A 23208-nucleotide genomic window follows, 5' to 3' on the forward strand; every position below is an offset into this window, starting at 1 on the left:
TGATGGGCAGGTACCAAACTGGGTTTCCTCTAAAGACATTTTGCAGACCCTCCCTTCTACAAGTAGTTTTGGAATCACGGGCTGAAGAAAACTGAGCTGGGTAATTAGTAAATGAATACAGAAATAAATTAGGGAGAAAGTAATTTGCAAGGTAACTTCTATCAAAATGTAATGAGCCCAATTGTGATTTCAGTGAAGACTTTTTTGCCCTGCCCCAGTGCTACAGAAGTGCTTTTAAAGTGAATTAAAGACTTTTATTACCCGCTCTCGTATCAGGATGACTGGTACACATCACACCATGTCACACGCTGCCCAGCCCATCCTTGCACAAACTGAGCTGTAGGAGCCTGCTTGCCACGGGCTGCTCTGTCCCCTTTGAGCCTCCTGCGTACACGACTGGAGCACCACTAATTTCTTTTTCCTGTGTGGACCCTCTGCTTGCTAAAAAAAGGTGATGTTTGTGATGTGGCTGTCCCCCACCTAGCAGCAGCAACAGGCTGCCCAGCCATAAAACCTGCAAGTACTTTTTGCACCTTCCAGATTTACATGAGAGGCTGACGAGCGAGCAGGGACACATATACAGCTGCCACATGTTGCCCACACAGCGCTTGCTTGTTTCCCTCAAAAACTGCTAGAGAGACTACCCCCCCCCCCCCCCCAAAAAAAGAAAAAACCCCATGGGCCAGTGCTTAAGGTGCCAGGAAGGCAGCTGGGAAGGGCAGGAGGTGATGCTGATGAGCACCGCAGACCCTATGTCAGCGTGCTCACCACTTCCACACAGAACTCCAAGGTTTTGGTCAGCATTACAGCACAGGAGGGTTTTAGGAAGAGATTAGGCTGTCCTAGCTCTTAGCGCTGCCAAAGCTGTGGAAAAGGGCTTTGCGTGTCAGCAGGAATCTGATCTGGCGCGTCTAAGCTGTAAGAAGTATGTCATGGGGCCATCCTGCTGCCGCAGACTTCAACACGCGCCGCTTGCTTTAAGGCCAACATCGTCTGTGTCTCCGACTGTCTGCCCTCCCGGCCCTCTTCTGCCAAGAGGTTTGTGCCGGGAAGTAATCCCGCGCCTGGCGCCGCAGGAGGGAACCCCACAGCACCGAGGACGCACATTTGCGTCACCCTGACGTTGCGTCTGTTGCACATCACGTGCCGCGCCTGAAGTGGACCAGGCGTTTGGCTGCTCGATGTGGTTCAGGTGATGCCAAGCTTTTTCAAGACAGGCTAAGGCTTTTGGTTATGCACTTCCCCTCCACAGCAACAGCGGTTGGATCTGGGATGTGGTTTCAGTGCTCCTTGGGAAACTGAAAGTCTTTCGAAGGTCCCTCCAAAATGCCTCAGAAGCCCAGGCACCTTTGAAAGGCAAGAGGGTTTACGGTCTTAAATTTCAGTCATGTTCCCCTACAAAAAAGTAGTAATAAATACAATGTGGTTCACGTGTTGAGAGAGAGAGGGGATTTTACGTTAGTTTAAGTCTTTTAACTAGTCCTCAAATGGCAGCCTGGATTCTGAAACTCAGCACTGCGCTTGCAAAATAATCTTTATGGGATTTTTCTCCCTCGCATTTACTTAGTACCAGCCAGTTTGACAAACCTGAATTGTCTCCTCTAAAGTCCTCCACACTAATAGCTTGGTTTCAGATTTCTGTCTAATAATGGCATTTATCTCCCAGCTGCAATAAGCATTTAATTTAGATAGGCATCATGGGGGGACTTTTGAAAAGTAAAAGTCAGGGACTGGATTACTGCACCACCGTCCGTGTTGCTGCAGATACTCTCTCGGAGAGAGAAAGGCCTCCACATTTCCACATCTCCACAGCTTCTCAAAACACTGCCTTCGAGTGCAAACATACCATACCTTCAAAGCACCTCCTGAAGGCTGTACCCAGGGCCTGCTGTGCAGCAAGGAGATTTTGCATTTATGCTTTTGATATATTCTCAGGAGCCCTGGCCTCGAGCGGCTCTGTCTGGAGTCAGTGTGCTGAAAACAGAAGTCTGAGGGGCTCTGGCCTCGATACCCTTCCTTACTCGCTCCTCCCAGCCCGCATCCAGCGCGGCCCGCAGGCATTTGCCGTTTGCTATTCCTGCACCCAAGGACTGCCAGGGTCTCGTACCGCCTGCCAGCACCGCTGTCCCAGGAGCTGGAGTGTCATGTCGCCTCGGGAACCCCCTCCACACGCTCTCCTGGGCTTTTTATAGCCGAGCCTGACTCCGGCGAGCTGGCCGCGCTCCCAGGGTCAGCGTCCCGGCGTCCTCCCCTGCCCGACACCCGCTCCCTCCTGCGGCCACCACTCCCTGGCCAGCCCAGCCCTCACCAGCCTCCGGCACCTCACCCTCCTCGTGCTGTTTGTGCCTCCACTCTTTCCGTAAGGAAAACGGTTCAAATCCCTGTTTGGATCTGCGCTGGCAGAGTACTGGCGGCTCCCCTAGCTCCGCAGCGGGCAGGCAGGCATTTCCCCCGAGCAAACGAGAGTCTCGGGAGCTTTGGAGGATTGGGGAAAACCCAAGCAGTTTGTGCCAAGCTGTGCACGTGCTTCCCCGAGCGGTGCCAGGAGCCTTGCTGGCGGTCGGGGCAGAGTGCTGCCTTGTGCCCGCGCAGGCTGGCTCCGGCAGCGACAGGCGAGACGGCTTCTGTGGGACCCACTTTCCTCAAACTTCCAAAATTTCTCCCTGCAAAATTGCTCCAAAGGCCAGGCCAGCTCTGCCACCGCCTGTGCCAGAGTGCAGAGATGGTGGTTTGCACAAAACCTCTGTTGTATCCTCTAAGAGTGGATTAGCTGGAGCCCACTATTTATTTATTCCATTATTTAATATTTGACAAAAAGCCTACCCCAAGGGCCAGAGCTCCTGGCTGGAGACCCAAGGCCACCAGCTGCCACTGATGCAACTCCACATTCAGTTCTTAACTCAGTTTTTCCTTCTTATTTTGTCCACGTCGATTTATAGACACTTCTGGACAGAAATCACCTCTTCTTCTGGAAGCATCCAGTTCAACTGGGATGAGAGAATAAAAATACACATAACAGAAAATTACATTTTTATAATTGTTGCTTGAAGCCATTGTACAGTGAATTTCACAGTACAAAAGTCCAGAGGTTATTAAAAACAAAGAACTTCTCTATGTTCAGAGATAAAACAGACTTTAAAAAGAAAGTCTTGGGAAGAGGTTCTAGTGGGAGAGAGCTACAAACACTTCCTTTGCTTTGAAAGCAACTACAGCACCAGCAGCAAAGGAATTGCAGGCAATGGCTGAAGAAAAGTCAGTCTGCAGGAAAAGCTTCATCTCATCTAACACAGGAGTTTAATAGGTCCCTCTGGTGCTGGCTCTTTTTGACTGCAGCAGGTTAGGGCTGATCACATGAGCATTTTGTCTGGCAGATCCAAGACACAGCGGCTCAGAAGTCTGACATGTCACACAACACACCGAGATGGATGTACACAGCAGAATATCCAAAAGGGATCAGGCTCTGCTGGACTCCGCCATACAGAAGCAAAAAACCAGTTTCTAGTCCTGGTGCTTCCCAGACAAAGCCCGAGTAGCCGGAGTGGCAGCAGGGCCTCGCGAGCTGCAGAAAGTGCTGCTCAACACGCCTGGCGCAGCTAACCCGCTTCCAGCCGGCTGCGCCTCGGAGCTGCGACCCAGCGAGGTAGCCGTGACCCAGCGAGGTAGCCATCACGCCAGGCTTGATGGGCTTAACTGCGGTGTCACTGCTAAAAACAGCCCCGAGGAAATAAATCTCTTCAATCCTGGTGCAGTGTGAAGGAAGGGGGACAGCAATGCCCAGCGTATTCAAACAGAACAGCAGACTGAGACAGGGTATTAGGAAAGACAGACCTGCCTCCTGGGTAACACCTTGTCCTGCCTCGTCCCCGCAGCTTGGGACCGCGAAGGAGGATGTTTACGGGCTGCAGGCAGCTGCTTTCCTCACACAAGAAGCCATAATTTAGGAGGGAAACCGCAGAGATTTAAGGGCAGTGGGGAGAAACCTGCTGCGATCAGAAACCAAGCCACGGTTACTCCAATGCCTACAGTTGAAATAAAGTGCCAGGAGCAGAGCCCATAAAAGCAGATTTGCCACACACACCCTGTGCAGACACCAACGGCAGAAACACCAACACTGAGCTCCTCCTCAGGGACACCGCTGGGGTGCTGCAAACACCTGCTTGATCAGTGCTGGGCATTTTTGAAGGGGACACACAGGAGTGTGTTTAGCCTATGGCTTTTGAGGTGTTGCCTTCCTCTAGCACAAGCTCTGCTAGGGTGTAAGAGGGCTTGGACCCCCTCCCTTACTCCCCCCATGCTGCACAGGGCTGCTCACCCAGGTGTCCCCTCTTGCCTGCTTATTTCCATAGCACAAGAAATAATTTAATATATTTGAGAACTTTGGTGAAAGGGGACTGGAATTGACCAGTGCCAATAAAAATAACGAGGGACAAGGGATGGCCAGGACCCGCAGCCCCCAGGAGAACACCGTGGGAGCACCATACACCTAAACCCCCAGCAACCAAAGCTAAGCACAACAAGTTGTGCAAGGTAGTATAACGACTTTATGCCTCCGTTTTCCTCCAGGCCCCTTCCAGCTCGGGTTTTGCGGGGTTACCACCCAGCGTTAAGCCGTGCCTAACTCGGGCTGACCACACGTAGGTGCTGTTGCTCTCCTTTCGGAGCGGCCAGCGCGCCAGGGAGCGGCGAGGGGCTGCGGCAGCGCCCGCGCCCGGCAGGCGGCACCGGCGGGTCCCGGCGCCGCACTTCGGGCGGGTGCGTCCGGCGGGGCGTCGCAGCGCTTGGGAGGAGGGAGCGCTCCGCTTCGTTAAGCTCCTTTGGTCAACGGTGTCACTCCTTTGGCAGCACCTGGAGGGAGAAAGGCGTTTCCCCCGTTCTCGTTCGGGGCTTGTACCACGCTCTCGCCCCGGAGCCCTGCGAGCGCAGCGGTTAAACCTTTGCCTGCCCCAGGGTGCGTTTGTGAGCTGCTCGATCTCTCCAGCCTCAGAAAACGGCTCTTATTCAGAAAGGAATAGGAATTCAAGACGGAAGGCAAAAAGGAAAAATACAAAATAGTCATTATGATACAGAACTAGCCTACTTAGTAACTTGTCTTGCAGTTCCCTCCTGGGACCCTAACCCCACAAATATATTAGCCAGTAAATCATCCAGCTTTGAGACTATGAATAGTCCTACAGAGGTGAAAGAGACAGCTAGCACTCGAGGTTAAGTATTTCCTGAATCATGCTGAAAAAAGGCAGAAGCTCAAAACAAAGACTGAAACCTTACCATATTAAGCATTGCTCATGAATATTGCCAGTACATCTTCAGCACCACACCCACAAAAAAACATTTCCTACCTACCTTCATACCCAGCAGACCAACACACTGACTTAAATCCAATTTCCTTTATCTGCAAATCAACTTACTAGAAAAGTCTCAGCTGGAGAGGATTTGGTCCTCAGTAAAATAAAACCAGTTGCCATGAGGTGGCAGATGCTGATCAGCTATTTTTCTGGTTGCTTTTTCTTTCTCTCAGGGCTCCAGGTGAGATGTATCCCTCAAACCCAAAGCCCAGCTGAGATGTATCAAGCAGAAGTGGGGGGCTGGTGTTTGCTCCTACCTGAGCTCCCTGCTGGAGGGCTTTGCTGGCATTAGGACTGGCTCTATTTGGTGCTGCTAGAAGCAAAACCCAAAAAGATCTGATTTTGTGCTGTGACATTTGCTTTGGATATGGATTTTGCAAGCAAAAAATTAATTTTCCTGTAGAGGAGTGTGCACAAGTCCGGGAGGATGGGACTGAGGGTTAGAGAGCTCGACCCTAGCCAGTGGGTTCACGAGATGTGACAGTCAGGCAGCACTCCTTTTTGTGATCACCAGTAGGGTATAATTCAAATGGTGCTGAACATTCATCTAGAATAGTTTAAAATTTAGTTGACTTTTTTGTTAACCAGCAAGGCAGATTTGATGTGAAAGGTAAAACCCATGACTCAATTTTAAAAGTGGTCCAAATCTTCATGTGAGATAAATTGCTATAACTGTATCAACATAACTGGGCTGATATCAACAGAGCATGGGTGCATTTTAGTCAGTGCTACTCTGTAGGGTGAAAGCCTCTAGAGGATTAATGCCTAAAGAAAGGGAACATGCTTATTTTTCATCTTTAGGTAACTTTACAATGAGAGCTCAACTACCTCGAACCGTGGCAAATCTAGTTTGACGTGTTGTGAAATATTTTGTCGGTCTGCTTGTCCTCGGCTGCTTGAGAAGTGTATGCAAATGAAAATGTCTTCTCATTATTAGTGGTGAAATCACTTAAAAACAGGAGGAAGGAAATTAATACATTTGATACTGAATACAAGTCTCCTGGAATGGGTCACGCATGGGTAAAGCAGACTCAGACTGGGTTTCGATTCTGCTGGAGCTGGGCTGCTTGCTTGGTTTGTCTTCTGTCCCTTACCGTATCTTCTGCAAGAGCTAATCAAGAAAATGCAGATCTAAAATGAGAGTGATATATCCATGGTTGCATCAAATTCAGTGAATCTTCTCTCGCTCACCCCATCTGAGTTTACTATCGAACTCAAAAGTATGCCATGTAAGCTATCCCATCCTTTCTGCTGTGCTGACTTGGTGCTGCACAAATATCTTTAGCCAAGTCTTTAAGGATACACTTCCCTTTTTTCCCTGGCACTGAAGTACAAGCTTGTATGCTTTGCCAAATTGGGATGGATTTAGGCACGCAGAGTGTTCAGCTCAGGCATGTGTGTTTAGCTGAACTTGGGCTATTAACTACAGTGTGTCTGCCAGGAATACAATTATTATCATGGGTAGTAAAGCCCTTAATATGAGAAATCACAAAGTGAGAGCTATAGCTTCTTGTTTAGAGTGCTACAGCTTCTTGGTTTATTGCTCATGAAGATTAAGGGCTACATTCTTTCCTTCCTCATTCCCAGTAAATCAGGATTTTGCCGATCTGGCTCACTGTGGCTGGAGCAGCTGGAGCACGTTGGCAAGAGGCACTTGGTGCGCCGAGAGCTGGGGGTGTGCTGGGGACAGTCACTTCTTCACTGGCACAGCCGCAGCCTGGAAGAGGAAAATGGGTGCTGGCACCCTTCGGTGACCTGCCCTAAAAGTCAGGTGCTAAGACATGTAGCAGAAACTTTGGTACCCAGGCCGAGAAAGGCAGGCTGAGGAACTGAAGGCTCCAGCTTTTGGCAGTGCTGCACACCCATTTTTGCCGCTGCAGACAGAGCTGCTGAACAGCCCTCGGTTCTGCGTGGCGCACGATCTGTACGTCTTTCCTCAGGGCGACATATGTGTGTTTGCCTCTTTCTGTTTGCCTTGAATAAACCTCCGTGGGGTGGGATGTAAGGAATACATCCCTGTTCCTGGGGCATGTTGGAGTGCTGGTGTGATCACGTTACAAATCTGCGGGCAATGAATCAGTTTTGCTTCTGAATTCAAACTGCTTTTTCATGGTTTGCTTTGAAGACTCTGCTGCCTTGGGGCAACTGGCAACACGTAGCTACTTTTCAAGGAACCAGAGGACTTCTGTGAGCTGGGAATAGGTAGAGGCTCGTTGCCCAAGTGTGCAGGTTTGCAGGCGGAATGAAACACAACGGCCACCATGGTCGTGAGCAGCCACTGCTGAAATGGCCCTGCAAAACCAGTGGTCTCCAGCTCTGACTCCTGGCCACTGCTTTGTGGAATACAATGGCAGGTGAAGAAGACAGAGAGGGTTTGGATGATGAGAAGAGGAAGGATTCTTTAAAAATAACATGTCAAAATCTGCCTAAGAAGGTCTTGCAGTGCTCTCTGCTCGATTCAGCTGGGGTGCAACGGGAGAAAAAAAAGCCTGAGGTTTCCTGAAGCAGCTTTTCTTGTTTGTTTTGATCTTTCAGGCTCCTCCCTAGGATCTCTGCAAATCTGTGTCACATCACGTGCGCAGGCAGCAAATAAAATGAAATCTGAATTTAGCTTTTTTAGGGTTTTTCAGGGAATACAGGCCCCCCTCAAAAAAGGATACTTGAATAACTAGTCAGGCACCTGGTGAACAAACCAGCTGTTCACAGCTGTTCTTTCCATCTCTCTTTTTCATTGTTTGCAGAAACAATGAAGTGAGTGAGGACGAAGAGGGTTGAACTGATGAAAAAAAAAAGAGACCCAAGTGCCAAGCTCTTTAGTGCTCTTTGTAAAACCCAAATAAATGGAAAAATAAATCAAGTTTAGACATCAACAGGAAATTGAAATGTTACATCAATGGAAGGACAGAAATGTATACGTCAATCATTTGGCTGGAGATGTTGTGGTATAAACAGATTTTTATCACATATAGCTCTCTATTCAAATAATTATGTCCTAGATTTCTATTGTAAAAGTACACAGAGTACAATTTTGCCAACAAGCCTCTGGGAACAAATACGAAAAATAGAGCACGACTGGCTTTGCTGTCCCTGATTTCAAGTTTGCAAAGTTTTTAAAGCATCACTTTAATTCAGAAAAACAGAAAAGGCTTATACCTAATCCTCAGTCAAGACTGCAGGACTTGTTCAATGCCTACAGCTAGGCACATACCTACATGTTTTGCTGAATAGAGATGGACTCATTGAACTCCCACTATGTTCAAACGTAATCAGCGTTGGGTTTTTCCCCTCCTTTCTCTTTTCCCTCCTTCACAGCAACCCGCACTTCTTTTAGTGAGTTCATTTGTCCAAAGGGCAGAGTTAAGTGAGACAGCAGCCTGTCACCACCCCAGCGCCCCGAGCTCCCGATTCCATCACCGCACCTCGCAGCCGACGCGCAAGGTCAGCCTGGCGCCTCCTCCATCGCAGGGATGTGGTCCCTCCTCACGGGACCCAGGCTGCTGCCAGCCGCCCTCGGGTGCAGATAACCAGCCCTTGAGGACAAAGACTTTGCCTTCGCCTTCGCCTTCCCTTTGAGATGTAAGATATCGGGATACAAACAGTAATAAATAACTGATGTGTCAGTCTGAACTGAATCCTGTTCCCCTGCCTCACCCACTTCCACCCTGTTTACCATCAGGCTTGTTTTTTTCTCTCTGCTTCTTCCACTCCCACCTTTTCATTTTGCATTCCCTCAGAAAAACGCAGGGCTTCAGTCTGCAGCGAGGGGCTTCTCCTGGGAGTGTTTAATCTCTCATGAGGAGAGAACCACATCCCCATGCTGTACGGAGGTTTGGGCCTCTGATCTCTTCCTTCCAGCCTTGCTCCTGACACTTGGGTTCTCCCTCTTGTCTAGACCCATCAGTTATACTGCAGCCAGTCCTGCCATGTTCCTCGGGTTTCTTTCTTGGCACCAGGCACGGTTTTCTGCTGCAAATTTAGCCCCAATCACTTTCATTGTTCTCTCCCGGCTGCTATCTTATCATTGCTTCATTGTTCCTTTTTGGCTTCCTCTGTGGTTCCTATCTGTCTTCTGGCTCTTTGTGTATCACTGTAGGCTTAGCTTCAGTCAAGTTTTGATGTCATTCATCGGACATCTTGTTACTGCTAATTGGTAACATTCTGGTTTCTCTCTGTTCCCATCAATGTGTTTCCACTTCTCTGACAACTCAGCTGAACTCAAGTCAAATGTGTCCTTCGACTGACCGAAAAGCACTGAGCTGAAGTGGAAGTCAAGGTGATGGGAAGGTGACCATGAAATTGTTCACAAGCACAACATGAACTGAGGACTTGTTTGCCTTGAGCTTTCCTCAGAGCTGAGGAGCTGAGCCCAGTTGGCCAAAACCCCTGTGGCACTCTACAGACCCTTTTGTGTGGACTCCTGCCAAGATACGGTTCTGTTTTGAAATCCAGCACGGCTTAGAGTTTTACATGATTTGTTGAAAAATCAATTCAATAGCCACAGTTCTGGTTGAGCTTTACACTGATACTTCAGGTTGTTTTTCCCTAAAAATGGCTATATTAACACTTTCATATATTGGTAGGGTACAAATGAGATCCACTCCAGTCCAGAACTGAAGTTGAAGTGTAGAGATCAAAATAAATTATGATCCCACAAAAAACATGGCCAGATGTCTACATCAGCCCACAAGTCAACATACCGCTTCCAAAGTGAGGAGCACATATGGGTAGAGCCATGCAGGTGTGCGCATCCTTGTCTCTAAGGTCCCTTGGCATCTCTGGTTGCAGCCAGAGGCTCACGCCTGTTTTCACTGGCATTTACTTCTACTTTACTGCTGTTGAAAGTCTTGTGTGGAAACACTATCGCGCTTCCTGTCTCCAGGTGACTGCAGAGGTCCCGGTTTGCCAGGTCTTTGAGCAGATGGCCAGCTGATGCACATGTGAATAAAATTACTTCTCTTCATGCTTTCAAGTAACTAACTACCCGGTAGCACTTAATTGTGTATTGGGTCATTCAGTGGAGACAAATCAGAAGCAAAATTGACCCAAATACACAGTATTCTGAGAACAGTTTCAACATTTTTGCCAATTGCTCAGCAACTTCTTTTGACTAGCAGCACACTTAATCTTCATGTAGCAAAGGTGGCCAAAGAGGAAATTTTGAGAGCTTAAGCTTTAAGTCCTCCAGGCATTAAATCCACCATTTGTGTCAGAGGTAGGTCATCCCATGAAAAGGGAGGATGATACAGCAATTTATGCTCTTGGGCTGAGTGTGACACTGTATAAGGACATCTATTTTCAATTTAATATAACAAACCTGTCTTTTGTCTAATGTTTTAGCAGCTCTTGGTCTCAATTATCCTCAGATAATCAATAATCCTTTGGGATAGAGATGCTCTAGTCAAATTTTTTGCTATGTGCCATCTTCGACCGTGAGTCAATGACGTATTCCAGCAGCCTGGCAGCCACAGCCCACACGAACCCAATCAGTGCAGAGACAAAACCAAACCAAAGCAAAACTTTGTGCGATCTGAGACTGGTACATGCCAAGCTCTCTTCTGGTGTCAGTTCACTGATCACACTTCAGTTACATGGGACAGTGATGGCTGAACCTCCTGGTAGTGAAAAGTCTGAACTCTGCCATCAGTGTTGTCCTGGTTTGGGCAGTACCTCAAAAAACTAAGCGCAGCCACGTGTTGTTTTCATTCTTATTCTGGTGGATCAGCTAATCAGAGTGCAAAAGACTATTCTTATGCTTGGCAAATCCTTTTGACTTTGAAAGATTTTTTTTTTTTTTTGCTCAGACAACATGGAGACTCAGTGCTCAACTACACAAAACAAATTCAATATCCAATTTCAAACAGTTGGCTCTGGTCTGGAAGCACTTCAGTTGATTGCCGTGATTCAAAGGAGAAAAAATATTTCATTTTGAATACTGTAATTCTTTTTAAACAGCACATTGGCTGACCCATCCTGGATCAGACCTCAAGAGCTTCACATACATGTGTTTGAAAAGTAGGTTTGTGCCTTGCTTCATCAAACGGATGCTCAAGCTTCACTGCTGCGGTAAGGGGAGAGGAGTTGCCCATCTGCCTCTTGACACTGTTTCAAGGAGACACGCACAGGTCTAGAATGACCCACGCTGGCGTGTTATCCCAGCCCCAACCCCGACTGCATGGCCCCGATCCCCTAAGCAGTGTACAAGAAGACGTGTAGTTCATCAGCGATGAAGGGAATGGCTCCCTTGTATGAGTGTGTGTATAAGTGTAAGGATTTAAAGGTCAGATTCATGTGGAAAAAGCGATGTATCTTTTTCACAGATACAGCAATTTTGCTTTAGGGCTTTCCCAATACCCCACCACTTTCTAGAGATCCTCTCTCTTTTCTGTTGAGTACGCGTTTGAAGTGGTTGTTTCCAAGGGCGGGGATCAGTCTCCCCCCAACAAGCCTGCCTTACCCCTGCTGTTGGAGGAGCAGGGAAGAAGAAGGGCTGAGCCACTACGCGCTGGGACCGATCTGCATCAGGAGCGCTTGGAGACAAGGTGACCACAGGACAGCAGGAAGGGATGGGTGGTGGGTTTATCTGGGTGACCTGACTCAGGCTGCAAGGGCAGAGAGCCAGATCAGCTATGCTGAAGGCCATCACAAGCTCAGGCTGCCAGAAGAGGCTCTGCTCGGTGACATCTGGGTGCGTTACATCCCCGGGTCTTCTGTGGCAATATCTGCAGTTGCTGCCATCGGAGGCTGACTGAACAAACCCATCTTTTAGGGCTGGATTCACACCAAAGTGTGTTTTTCAGATCCAAGGCTGAAACCTCCTAAGAAGCCACAGATGCTCACAGCTCAGGTGGCAACCAGCAGCCATCCCCCAGTACGGGCCCTTCAGCTTCACAAAGGACAGAGTTTTAAAGCGGCAGCCCATGGTTTAGGAAAAGTCTGGGGACGTAACAGGAGATAAATGAGATGCCTGATCCTGCAGAGGAGATATTTGTGCTCAGAGGTGTGTCAAATTTCACAAGACTCAGTGCGACACTTGGCCTCCATGTGGACCACCCAGCTGCATGGCAAGAAACCCATTTTTCTCATGGTTTCGGCCATGTCTTTGCTGGACTTCTGCTTTTACAGCTCTCTTGTTTTCCCAGCTGGTTTGTGTGCCTGAGATCAGGTCACTGAAAGCAAAAGGCTTGCTCAGAAGTTAAACAAAAGCTCTTTCAAATTTAGAAAGAACTAAAAAAAAAGAGAACAAATCAAAAAGCCCACCTGCAGGGTGGTTCCTCTAAGGAGGAAGTGGTTGCTTTGGAGGCCTTTCTCCAAGAAATCCAAGGCTGAACTGGCCCGTGACTAACATTGCCAAGGTGTGTGTGGGTGAGATTTGACTCTTTAAGACAAGAGAATTTCAGGGAAAGACTTCAGCAACAGAAATATATACCCAGGATTGAAGACAAGGGATCAAACCCCCTTCCTGATAGGCAGACATCAGGAAAACTAAGGAGGACGTAAGGGACTGGCTCAGAGATCGATACTCAAATGGATGGATCCAGAACATAGATGCTCAGTTCCCACCACAGCCACAAACTTCACGTGCGGTCGTAACACTTAGTGGCTGTGAGGGTGGAATCCAAGCCTGGCTGCAGGGTGCCAGGAGCTGTTAAGTCATCTGAATAACAGAAGGAGGAGGGAGGAAGGAGGAGGGAGGAGGGAGTGAGGAGGGAGAAGGGAGACATCCACCTGCTCCCAGTCCCAGCCCCAGCTTTCCTCCCCTATCCTCATCTTTTTTCACCAAATACCTTGGGGAGCAAAAAGTGAAGATGTTTCCCTCATAATTCTCATAATTTTTCTTGGAATATGGGTCAGGCCCCTGCTCTGTGGGAGAATAGAGACAGGTCCATCCTGCACTGTCCTGAAAGGGTGGTCCCACCCAGACAGCTGCAGACTCTCACAGTTATTTTGGGAAACACCAGAAGTAATTGCTCTGATTTTACTCTTCAGGACCAAGGTACGCAACCTGTAGCTGTGAGCAGATCGCAGCCAGCCAACAAACTACACCGAGCTGGCGGTGTAACCCCTCCTGCCCTGCTCGACAGTGGTCAGAAGGCAGATGTCTGCCCCAGCATTTCCCAGCTCTGTTGCCCTGAGCATGCTCAGGCCACTGGTCCTGAGAGAGAACCTGCAGGACGTGGTCCAACGGAGGATGATCCATAGCACAAGTCTAGGGATCTGCCAGCATGAAGTCCCATCTGTCTTTCAGGAGGTACCACCTACCCCGGTGCTATCACAGTAGCTTAAGAAGCTCAACCATGAGCAGCCACGAGTGTCCCGGGTGGGACCGCCATCTCCATGGCACGGCTGGGCTGCAGCGCAACGAGGAGGAGCTGCAGAGGGGGGAGGTTTCCCTGGGCACATAATGAATGCTCCCAGTTTTACCGCTGGTCAGATTTCCTAGAACCAGACACTGTAATCAAGTCCTTCAATGGCAGCTTTTAATTTTTTTTCCTGGAGCACAGAAATCAAGACCCCTACTTGCCTGGCAGGAAGAGAACAGGCTTTGAAGAGAAAAATGTCAAGCCTTCAATGTTTTACGCAGTCAACCAACAACATTAAGTGCTCTGTGGGCACATCGGGGTGTCATACATTGATCCCGGATATTTTACGTCATTGTAGACATACTGTCTTGATTTTTAAACAACTGCAAGAGCAGAAATTTTGTTCCCATGGAAGCTATTTTTTATTACACTCCTAAACCTAATCTTAATTCTTCCAAGTGTACTTTGGACTGTGGCCAACCTGTGCACGTGTGGTAGGAAGCCGCCTCGCACAGCTCCCTGCAAAATGGGACAACTGAGAGCGGCTCCACAGGCTCCCGTGGCACCCAAGTCCATGAGACGGAAAAGGCAGCAAGAGCGGCTCGGGTGGTGAGGAGAGGGCAAGTGGCACCCCTTGGACCCACGGAGGAGTCTGGTGTTACGGTAACGGCGCGGAAACACGGCATGTAGAGGTTAAAAAAGAAGTGGGGAGAGTGAGCTACTTTGATAGCCTCAATATCACAATCAGGAGAAACTTCCTGGCCTCATATTTTCCATATAAACATTCTCCACTGTATAAAGTTAATGGTTCCCTAACTGCAACGCAGAAGGGCTTGATCAGTTCAATTGACGTCACAGATTGAGTATTTTAATGAAATGTGCTGTGCTTCCCCCATTTATATATTTGACCCTAACCTTTACCAGATGTTCAATTCATGCTCACTCGCAGACACTGCAGCATTGTGTTTTGGAGGCTCTCGGAAATCTGAAATGCTGAAGTGGAAATAAAATCCTCTGACACTAACTCTTTTGTTTGAGCTGCTCCCCGCCACGGCGACGGGCTGTGTGGAGGGCTCTGCTCCGCTTACGCTGGAGCGTACCCAGCAGAGACGAGGGAAAATAGGGCCAAAAGGGATATGCTGTGCACTGCCTGCCCGCGTGGGAGTGTAAAGGATCCCACGGCCGCTGAATAGGGCCGAAATGGTAGCTCTCCCCTGGACACCCCAGGCAGTGGCCCTGAGACCAGCAAGAAAAGGTGAGCCTGTGTCAGAGGGAGCAGAAAAAGAGCTAGAAACCCTGAGTTCAGCGTTTGGCTCTGCTATGTCTCCTAGGGCTAACAGTTTCTGCCTCTCAGCCTTGTTTCCCAGTCAGAAAGTGGGACGATGTCCCTTCGCCCGGTTCCACCCGGAGTTTATCAGGGGCTGGGCAGAGGCTGCGTGGCTGGGACTGCGGGGACTTGTGTCCCCGGGGACAGCCCAGGCTCTTCCCTGGGCGTGAGCAAACTGGTGTCGGGCAGCGCAGTCCCACCGCCCCCGCGTTGCTTGGGATGCCAATCTGCTCCACGCCGAGACTCCCCTGCAGCAGTTACACCTCCAAAGCAGCGTGTCGCTGAGCTTCGCAGAAAGTGAAACCAGCTGGAAATAAGTCACAGTCAGGAAAAGGCACGTCATCAGAAAAGATGCCATCAAAAGCTTTCTGGTATTCAATGCTCATTTAGAAAGTCTCCTGCTCATTCAGCAAAGAGAAGATAAAATGATGGAGCAAGAGAGGATTAAAAGGAGATCCATGTTCCCAAACCTCGTCTTTGGTTTTTGATTGCTTCATTTTAGACAAATTGGAGGCTGGATCCAAGCCACTCTTTAGTTCTCGGTTTGGATTAGCAAATTGAAAGTCACTGATGAGGTTTTGCAAAACAAACCCATATCCTCCTTGGCCTGCTCCTAGCTGAAACTGAGCTAGCCCTGAGCAAAAATAAGTGAATCACTCCTTAAAACACACACCAAAAATGCTGAACTCAACAACCACACACTGAGAGGAGGAGCACATGAAAGCCAGTGCAAGGCTTTGAACCCAGGAAAGACCTGGGTTTTGCAGCACCAGCACTTTGCAACAGATTAGACAGTAGAAACATTTGGAAATGCTAAAAAATAAAAATCGATGGTTTTGGTTTTCGTAATTCCATGCGCAGGTATAAAAGCTATGTATTCTGTAGCCAAACAGTTTGCATTTGTCCCTGAGCAGATGACAGTGGCTCTTAGCACGGCAACCTCAGACCTGCCGATGTTTCACTTTGACATTGATCCTGCAAACACAGTTCAGTGGATTGAAGCAAAGTGGGGCCGAGGGTCTCCCGACCCCAGGATAAAAGCAGCCGTGAGTAAGCCGGACCGGCACAGCTGCCTTGCTTCCCGAAACGATATCCGTGTTTAGGCAAGCCTCAAATGTTGATTATATTCTTGAAAGTCAGAACTGCCTCTCAGCCCCATCTAATCCCAGAAAAAATCTCCCTCCTGCCCGGTGTGGCCAGAAGATGAAGAGATGCTCACAAAGGACGAGGCCTCCCTGCCTGCGTGCCATGGGACGAAGGGCGGGGACAGGACCACTGGGCTGGGGGCAGGTGGTGCGTAGCGATGCAGAAACCCACGCTCTGGCCACGGGCCACTTTCTGCGTGCCAGAGGAGCTGCAGCGGCAGGCTGGGAGCCATGGGTGAGGGTTTGGGTGAGGGCTGTGCACCACCACATCGACGCCGCTGCAGCACTGGGAGTTTCTTCCCAGAAGCTGCACGAAGAAGCATGAATTTTATACAGCGACTCAAACCACAATGCACGAAGCAGACACTCTGCCCGCAGGTTCGCAGCCGAGGCGCTCAGGGCTTGCTGCGGGCTGCGCGTGGTGTCCCAGACCTGCCAGGCTGCTGCGGCAATGCCCCCCTTAATCCCATCTCCTGCTCACCAGCCCATTAACACCACCATGCTTTTATTACCAGGAAATCCTAAAACCAACCATCAAAATGTTAATGTAATTGCAATCTGATAAAAACAGCAGGTGGGGCCCCTCTCAGCCCCGAGGTGGGCAGAGCGGCTCCTCTGAGCTCCCAGATTCACAGTAAATGCAACCCGAGCATCAACAGTTGTGAGTGTTGTACCAGTGGCAACAAGAGGGATTCAAGCAGAGCAAGAAATAACAACATCTTCATTTGGATCAGGGCTGCAAACTCGACCGAGCTGTCTTCCCTGCCATAATTTACACATCCCCACAGACATACATATTGGAAGCGATTTTTACAGCCAGCCAGGCGACAGCCACACAGTCCACACCGGCTCTGGTAGGAATCGCATGCCTCTGTCCCCTACAATGTGTCTGCCTCTCTCTGGTAGGCAGAGGGTTGTTTTTCTGGTATCCCTTAAGCCCATTTGGTTTTATTTTCCTTTACTTACTGGCAATAAAATGTTCCATTTCTCTTGCTCACCAAACACTTTTCTTTATATCACGGGTTTTTTTTTGTTTGCTCATTTATTGCAACAGGAGTGATGAAAGACTCTGAGTTCGCCAGATCATGCACCAAAGCTCACTCGAGGCGTATGGCTTCTTTAGAGTCGCTCATCAAAACTCCGCTTTCAGCTCTTGATCCCAGCCCACCCCCAAGGGCCAGAGCCAGGCTCAAAGACCTCCGGACCCTGGACCAGCCAGGCTGGAAGACGTCTGGACCTGGGACCAGCCAGGCTTTCCCACCTCCTGCCTTCCTACACAGGGCTTTTCCACCAGCCCTTCACCCCAGCAAGGGGTAAAGGGCTGATGCATCTCCTAAGTGCATCTCAGACTTGTCCCCAAAGACAAGAAGCTAAAAGGGAATTCTGGCTTCTCTTTCTGAGCAAAATCACTTATTGAGGGAAAGGCTCTGTCCCTGAGAAGCTCTTCTTTAAAAAGCCAGCTGTGGCATGGTCTGACACAGTGGGTTGGAGAAGATAATTTGAGTATTACTTGGTGTGCGTTGTTTGGAGACCAGTTAGCTTTAGCTTTTCCCAGTTTATGTACTTTTTTTCCCTGATTAAAAAAACACTAAAAGCAATAACCTGTAATACCAAAAGTGTCAAGATCAGAAATGTGCTGATCCCAGTTAATGCACAGCTCCTCTTGCAGCAACCATCACCTTTGCATTTCTTAACCACAAAAGGAAATTGCCTCAAGTGAAGGAAAGTGGAGCAAACGAAGCAGACAGCATAATCATTATTTTTTCTGTTTTCACAAGGGGCACAGAGGACCGACAGTCTGGCCTGACGGCTGGGTCTCCAGCCTTTGCTGCCTCTTAGCAGCTGTTGTGCAAAATAAACCCCCACCTGAAACAAAATCACAAAGTCAAGAACACCCTGCCTGAGGAGAAAGTGCAGGCACTTATTAATGGAATTTATCAATGATAATAAAATGTCCAAGAGGAAAACCTATTTATCATCTTCTCGTTGAGATGAGACGTGTAACTCCAACTTTCCTGTATTCACAAGTACATCCACACACAGGAGAACCTCTTGGTGGCCCCGGTGCTTGTCCGGGGCACAGGCTCTTGCTAAAGGTTTTACCCAGCTCTCCCACTCCAGCTGGGGCTGAACCAGAGGAATAAACTAAGAAAAATGTGGAGGAAAAAAGTGAACAGGGTGTTTATCAAAACTCAAGAGTGGGAGCCACAGAGAATAATCTGGCCTTTCTCGCTGGGTTGCAGTATTGGATGTACTACGTAGCACCAGGGTCTAACTGGGCTCCCAGGTGAGATGCGCAGACCCTGGACCCACCCAAGCAACGTTGCTGCTTGCAGCATTTTGAGCACAGCTCGTCTGAAAAACCTGCAGCCTCAAGCAATCAGAAGTATTTGGGGAAAAAGAGAAAGAGCATGGGTAAAAGTAGGGTTGATATTGGGGTTAAAGCATGGTGTTTGGGAGGATGTGTAGCGACAGGGCCAGTTCGGGGCTGGGCTGGCTGGCAGGTGCTGCCAGCTCCAGCGTGGAGGGGACGACCGCAGCGAGTTTGGCAGCTCTGAACTGAGCTCCCTGGCTCATGCAGGAGGGGAAGGAAGAAATGGGATTTGAAGACAGCGGTTTCACTGGACATGCCGGAGTCGCTGTTGGTTTTAGGCCAGGGAAGAATGATCTGCTGTGTTCCTTGGTTGTTGTGGCTCTCACTCATAAAGGCACTTAAAAAGCTGTTTAGCTACAAGTATGTGCTTAAGTGCGTTGCTGAATTAGTCAGTTAGCATATTTACTTGCCTGCAAGTCTTTGCAAAAGTCAATTGAAAGCACTGGGATTTTGATGAATGCTTTTGATGGCCTTCAGAGCAGACCACGGGTACCAAGTTACCCTCCCCAGTCGCACCCCCGCCCCGCAGAGCTGCTGTGTGAGCAAAAGCTGAGCTTCGCTGCTTGTCTCTGGTCATGTCTCAGCTATATTGAATTTCTGTGATCAGCTTCGTCATGTCATTTGCAAAACTCAGCGCCATTTGGAAACTTGTGGCTGCATGAAGCGGAGCTCAGTGTGTCCTGCCAGAACAGCGTTTAAATGCTTCTTTTTGGAGGTTTTTTCCTGTGAATTGAGGCTCTGAACGCCAGCGATGCTTTTCCTTTGATTTAATTAAGGGAAGCTGTTTCCAAGGAATCATACATATAGCTCACATCAAAGACTTCATGAGCAGAGATGCACCCCAAGATGCAACGGATGTGATTCACGGCGACTCACAGCCATGTCCGGCTGCCAAATGAGTCAGCACTCGCAGCAACCGCGTCGTAATCCACCCGCCAAAACGAAGGGCCCGTGGTGCCATGGCCATGCCAGGTGGAAGATGCGCCCCAGCCATCCCGCTGCTCCGCACCACAGCACACGGCAGTGGCCCTTCCCCGTCCCCAGGACGGTGTCCCGTGGGACCTGCATCTCTGCGCTGGCACAGACAAACTCCCCAGTGGGGAGTTTAAAATCCTGCCTTGCTCACATCTCTAGTTTGCTCACGGGAAGTATATGGCAAAAAAGAGCTGAATTTCTGGTGAGTATTAAGCCTGGGTGCAGAAGACCTCAAGTCTTCTCAGCTCATTAAAAGCCAGACGCTAGCCAATTCCAGAGGAACTTGTAGCCAAATGAAGTACTGAAACAAGTTATTTCTTTTGAAACTTCTGCAGAAGCAATATTCTCGCTGGTGCAGCCCAAGGGGAGGATCGCAGCGCTGGCCCGCATGCCCCTTCCCTTCTTGCATTTGCCAAACAGCAGCAACTAACGGATTTCTTTCCCCTATCGCTGAAAACGTAATCTGAATTCTTGCTGATTCTTGTAAAATTCGAAAGCTGAGCAAGCCTGAATTTTGCACACCCCCCCTCAAACACAGACCCTGTGTAATTTGTGATGCATTTCTGCAGATGCAGGGGCGGTTGGCGACCATCTGCCTTTCCGGATGCGGGAGCGAAAAAGCCACAAGGAAAGTTCTGGCGAAGCGGTTCAGCTTGGGGCTGTGATTTATCACTGTTAATACAACAAATCCTCTCCAACTGCCCTGGCATCGCTCAGGAACCAGCATCCAGATAACAGCGCAAGCCAGGTCAGGCAAGTTTAATGACGACTGACTTGACTGGGAAAGCGAGGGAAAGGCCAGATAAATTGCCGCCCTCAGGACCAAGTTAAATCACTGCGGGCTGCAGCTCCGCGGCTGCCAGCCAGGATGGAGTGGTGGGCACTGCCGTGTCCTGGTGGCCTCACTCGCAAGATGGGGCTTAAACTGCAAATATAAGGGCTCATCTCTCACCTCCGCCCTCCTGGAGGCATCGCCGGAGACCAGCGGCAGCGGTCAGCTCTGTCCCGGCATGTGTCAGTGCAGACTGCAGTGTCTGCACTTGCAAGGAGGCAACAGGACTGAAATTTTATTTTGGATTGACTGAAAAATTAACTTAACAAATCCAAACTTTTTATTTCAAATTTTGGGGGTTTAAATCTTTTCCTTTTTTTTCATTACTCAGTTGAAGGAAATGCTGAAGCTATTTCCACCACTCTGTCCTGAAATGGGGCACCCACCTTTGTTTTGAGAATGTTAGAAGAGGACGTTGAAGTTATTTTTAGAGAAAAACCTAAAAATCTAAACAAAAGCTTCAGCAAATATAACATAGGCTCAGAAAATATCCTGATGTCACCAAATCTGTACTTTTCACTGGAAAAAGATGCATGAGAACCATTTGCCTATGTTTACAGAGAGCTGATGGGAACAGACCGGCTGCTCCCACCCTCCTGGGGCCCGTTCCCATCCCCTCTAAACTGGGAACACCCCGCATGCCCGCATGCAGAGCTCTGCAGGTGCAACTGGCAGCACCAGTGTCGAAGGGGCGAGCTACAGGATGGGCAAAGAGCCCAAACTGTGCCCAGAGCCCCACCAGCCGCTCTCTCCAAAGGCAGCTCTTCATGGGTCAGTTCCTCCAAGGACCACACTGGCTCACGGCAGAGCACATCCCTTAAACCACTGCTGAAAGAAGTCAGCAGGAGCAAAACTGTCCTGTCTTTGGTGAATTCAATGTACAAAATAACTTGGCGTGTTATTTAGTTTAAATGATATTTTTTTCTTTTTCATACCTAGCAGGGCAGACCCAGTACATCAGAGCTGGGACATTACACGATGCGTCACGACGCACGGAGACCCCGGCTGGGGCTCGCTCACACTGCTGCGGTTGGGTGCTTCCCTTTGTGTCCATGTTCCCCACAGCAGAGCGTGCAAATAAACACTGACAACGAAACACCGGTGCACACCTATGCGGGCACCATGAGTGCCCAGCAGCCTGCAGGGATGCCTGAGGAGTGTGACTGTGGGCACGCTGCTAAAAACCCAACAAGAGCGGCAAAATCTCAGGCTTCCCTTGCCCGCTTCACCCCGGCAGCTAAATCACTGCTTTTACAAGGCATTATTTAATTCTTTTCATGCTGACCGTCCAGCCCCTCCAGAGCCACAGAGCAGACTGGCACAGGGTCGTCTCAGACAGGATATCCTCCAGGGAACAGCCTCTGCACAACATGCAAACAATAGAGCCCTGCCTCCCGAACCATAGGCATTTTAAAAGATATACAACGTGCCCAACCTCTCCTCCCCACAAACCTCGGATGTCTGCTATCTGCACAGCAGTCAACACCACGATATCAGATCTGCAATGTAATTTATTTCCTGCTGTTTGTGAGCAATTCCCACCAACGATAACGGGAGCGGAGTGGGCTCCGATCCTGTACCTCTGTACACCCCTTTGGTTGCTGCAGGTTTTGAGAGCTCAGGTGTTCGTACTTCTGTGCGCTGAGCCGAGACGGGTTGTTCTGCTCCCAGTGCTCAACGGCACGACAAACCCATCAGTCAGTCTTACCCATGGCAACAGCTACAGAGGCTTCCACGGGTACCCGTCAGTGTTCGGGGATCAAGCCATAGGCAGATGTACATAACATCATACCGAAGCCTTTCAAGAGGGCTTTAAAGAAACTGCTGGGCTGAAGCATCTCCTAATCACCGTATGGACCAGGTGCAGAAGCAATATTGACAGCGATCCAGGGTGCTCACAAACCAACAAGTGTAAGAGCCGGCTGTTCACCATCTCTCTGGTTCAGTCACGTGAAGTTGTTCCGACTCAACTGCTGTCAGCGGAGCTGCGGGGCCCCAGTTTGCTCTCAGTTATGTCAATGCAAATTTGAAACAACTCCACTGACTTCCACAGCATAACCGAATTTAACGGAAAGCAGGGCCCGGTGTGCTCTCTAGATTCATGCTGCGTAATAGGGAACAGACTTGAACCCTCGACTCGTTAGCAGGGGAACATATATTGACATTAAGTTCCAAGGAGGTAAATATCTCTTGAGACACCCCCCTCACCCCACTTTTTTTGCCCTTGTTGTGGAAGAATCATGACTTGCCGCTGAACTGTAGCCTGATACCCACTGCCTGCAATGGGCCACTTCTGCAGCTTTGAAAAGGTTTTCATCTTTTTCATCTGCTTGACAGACTGAAAAGGAGAAAGACAAGAGCCTTTCTCTAAAAGCCATTTCGGACTTTCAGCAAAGCCCTGAAATCCTGCCCGTGGGAATACGTGCACCCTAAGTGGCCTCGAGCGAGGGGACGAGTCCGAGAGGACGGCACGGCGCTAGCAGCACGCAGCAATGGATCTCAAGAGGCCCAGGATTATTTCTTGTGTGTATATCCTATCTAGTACCTCTCTAGCAAGTCCACTGAAGCTGGGTTTGATTTCTTAATGTATTCATCAGTGGAGACTGTTTATAGTGGGATTTGGGAAGAAAACCCTTACTGGAGGAGCGCGCTACTGTGGCTCGGCTGTGTGCAGGGCCAGGTGGCTGCTTTCTGGCCGGCGGCCCCCAGCGTGCCCTTGCCAGCGGCACTCACGTCTTTCACAGGCACGAGAAGAAAAACGGCACAGAAAAGAGCTCTTCTCCCTCTCCGGCAAAGCAGTCCCGCGCTGGCAGCACAAGCAGGAGGTGCCGCCGGGCCCGGTGGCGCGGGCAGAGCCTGGGGACGCTGCCGGCCGCCGCTCCCCGCGCAGGCCGGGCGCCGGCCACAGGGCGC

The sequence above is a fragment of the Phaethon aethereus genome (assembly GCF_964289735.1).
Source record: "Phaethon aethereus genome assembly, chromosome: 18".
In the NCBI taxonomy this organism is placed as follows: domain Eukaryota; kingdom Metazoa; phylum Chordata; class Aves; order Phaethontiformes; family Phaethontidae; genus Phaethon; species Phaethon aethereus.